The sequence below is a fragment of the Sinocyclocheilus grahami genome, unplaced genomic scaffold (genome assembly GCF_001515645.1).
Source record: "Sinocyclocheilus grahami isolate Dianchi unplaced genomic scaffold, SAMN03320097.WGS_v1.1 scaffold1166.1, whole genome shotgun sequence".
Classification (NCBI taxonomy): domain Eukaryota; kingdom Metazoa; phylum Chordata; class Actinopteri; order Cypriniformes; family Cyprinidae; genus Sinocyclocheilus; species Sinocyclocheilus grahami.
In genome coordinates, this window is record NW_015506345.1 from 165,557 (window position 1) to 169,281 (window position 3,725).

The window sequence follows — 3,725 nt, forward strand, 5'->3', positions numbered from 1 at the left end:
TGTGTCATTTTGTGTTTTTTCCACCTAAGAGACCAAATTAAAGTCACAGAACAACAAAAACACATGCATTGTCACTTAAACAATGTTGATATAATTGATCAGGAAGTTAGATTTTACTTTTTTAAATCTCTTCTGGGCTTGATCTGGACTTGATGATGATGGGGTGTTTTCTGGACTGAATATTCTTTTCCTTTTTATTGCTCTCTTCTCAGGCAGCTTGCACTCCTCTTTTTGCCTTCTCTCTGACTCCATATGATTTAGACTTAGCTTGTCCTTATTTTCTGCACAGGAAAGGTTCATTATTTCAAATGAATGGTTCAACCAAAAAAAATAAATAAATTGAAATATGCATGCATTCACACATTCACCAATCTCACCATTCATCTTGAGAAAAAGTGCAGGAGAGTTTTCATCTTCATACTTGACATCAACAACACCCCCCTCATGAACTACAGATTGAAGAATGTCTTTTCTCTTTACAATGTCCAGAGAGACTTCCATTTCTGTCCATTCATTCTGTCCACAATTAATGCCAACATTTTGTCTATACTGGCAAAAAAGGACTACAATTTAAAACAGGCAGGCAGGCAGGCAGAAAGGCAGGCAGAAAGGCAGGCAGAAAGGCAGGCAGAAAGGCAGGCAGACAGACAGACAGACAGACAGACACACAAAGCTAGCTAGATAGATAGATAGATATTCAATGAGATTTAATCATGTCAATGGCAACACAAAACCGTTATAACTTCATTGTTGCTATATATTTCCATGGTAGCCTAACATATTACACTTAACGCTAACTCTGTTAAGAAATCTTGTGTTTCGGTCGGTATTTTATCGTTGTGTTCACTACACCATTTTTCTAAGGTGTCTTTTTTTTTACTTCAAGTATTTAAATTGACGGAAAATTAAGTTTTACTTAGCAGATTCACCATTAGACGGCGCAGTTGCTCCGGAATGCACAGCGTATGACGCGTTTCCTCGAGTGTGTGCGCGAGCAACAAAATAATGGACCCTTAATGTAGCAACAAATGTAACCGCTTTAGCAACACTACATACTAAACCATGCATTTTACATCCTGCAGGAATCTTATAATTTCATTGATCATTTCCAACAGGATTCCTGCAGGATTTTTTTTGTAAGGGTTGTGACAACGGAAAGGCGCATTTTTGCCCCTTTAAGCACTCTATCAAACATTTTTCCCCCCAAAAGATTTCACTCAAAGTACGAATATGTATATACCACATATCATGTATCTTGGGAATCTGTTGTTTTCCACTTTCATGTTTAGTATCATTCTAAAGGTCAACGTGCGATTGGTAAAATGGTCTCAATTTCATTTTGTTTGATTCTGGCCTGAGTATGTAAGCGAAGTGACAAATCACTACGGCGGGATTCTGTAGTCAGAAAACCCCCACGCAGTGTGTGAGAGTCTCTGGAACTTTGCACTAGAACTCTCGCTGCTGTGTGTGTCTCTCTGCTGTCAGGTATGCATTTCTTTTTATTTTCAAATGTGTAATTGTGTTAAACACATTATGCTCACAGAACACACTTTATGGTTTGTGTACTACATGTGCACATAGACTAGTTAAGTTTAAACACATGATTGCTTTTCTGTTAGTGTTCTTTGAAATGCTTCGGTATAAGGTTGTAGATGCTTTGCATTCTAGACCATGTGTCTTGTGTAAAATTAGAATAACTGTAACATTGGAATTATTCAGTAATTTAAAGTTACATGTGTGACTATGATGAGTTTGTTTTTTCTCCCACGTGGAACACTTGGCTGTTTCCCATATAGCTGCAGAGATCCATGTACAGGAGCATATAATTGCCATGTTGCTACAATGTGATTCACAATTGCATTATCTTTTCTGAATTGGCTTCTAGTTTTTTAATGATATAATTGGCATAAGACATTTTTACCTGGCAAATAAAATGTTCTATTTGATTTATCCTGAACTCTCCTGAAATCATTATGACTAGTAAATCGTGAGGAGATTTTTGTTACCACAAAACTACGGCCAGGATAGGTCAAACTGAAGGCTAATGAATGATAGGAGCAGTAGGCATATCAACTGAGACCTTCTGGTTTCTGTCTATAACTGATGTTATCAAGTTGTACGGGAAAAGACTAAGTAAACTACACATTTTGTCACAAGCAAGCAGTAGGCAGCAGAAAAAAACAGGTATTAGTCAACCTTCACCCTCTGACTAAAATCAGAATTTTTGCGATCGTGAGACCTGCGCTCCGGCCGAAGCAAGGCTCAAATGAGACATTAGGTCCCCAATGAACGAACAATTGAAAGTATGGAATTTCCAGAATAATCAAATATCTAAATTAATAAACAATTAATATTTGTGATCAGCTTTTGATTAGGAATACAGTCTAAAACTAATGATCACTTAAAATTAGAGTCAGATTGAACACGGAGCTAAACTGAAATAGAAACTAAAGTGAACTTTGCAGAAGCGCAAACATTATGGCGACAATATTGGAATATTTTTATCTTTTGCACAAAAATATAAGTTTCGTACACCTTTGTAATATTCATTTTAAATTGTTTTCCTTGTCTATGTAATCATGTTTATTTTATAGCACAGAATTTTATGCAGGATTTTTAAGACCTACACAAATAAAATTAATGCCATATGAGTGGGGTGGGGCAATGTTTTAAAATTACTGTAAAAAGCATGATTTACAGTTCAGATATAGGTTTTCACAAAAAAAATATTTAAATTAAATAAAATTTCAAATTTCAGCCTTTCAAATATCAAATTTTAAGAAAAGTGTCAAAAATCAAATGTATCAATTATTATATTAATGGTTTAATGGCTGGTTTAATATCAATTATTCTAAACCAGCAGAAGGCCTGTTCAAAAATGCAAATTCATTCTCTTTCAGAACTGCATAAAGATAGACTTTGAAACATGCAGCGCTCATATTTATCCAATGAAATCATAGCCTTTTTCATTTTAATCATTACATTATGCTATATGACAATTGTCTTTCCATCCCCATTGTACTTTTTATGGCCTTACATTTGACACCAAAAAGGACCAGCGGAAAAGGCATGCTTACATTGAGATTGGACTAATAAAATAAAATAAAATATAATAAACTGCTTTAAATTTTTCAGGTACAGTACATGCATCCTTAAATGCAGCATTTAAGTAAGAAATGTACTAATCAAATGAAAAAAATTAAAATGCATATTATTAATCGTATGAATAATAGATTCTACTGATTCTCATATTAGGCTGCTGTACTACATACTGCACAGATCAGTTACACATTAAATTTCTTTCCCAGATGTTTACATTCGATTGAGACAAAACCAACTGTGTTTATGTGAACCATGGGTGTTTTTGACAGACAAGAGAGTGTAGTTTAGCCCCCGCTGGGATGTGCGCGCTCGTAGCCTATATCAAAAAGTTTAAACTGGCAAGGCGCACAGTCATATCTCACACAGTTTTTCAGAGGTTGAAATTAAAATAAACGAGTGTACGTTGTGAGCAAACAATTTGTAGAGATCTGCCAGAAGAAGCAGCCACTATGAACAGCTGATTTGTATGGAAATATCTGATGGCCAAACTATATTGGAATTCGCAAATGGAAAAATCAAGTGAGCCCGGGCTGATTTGTGTTCACAATGCACGTTTTTAGCGAACCGTACCTTAGTCGAAAGTGAACGTCTCTAGGTTACGTATGTAACCATGGTTCCCCGAG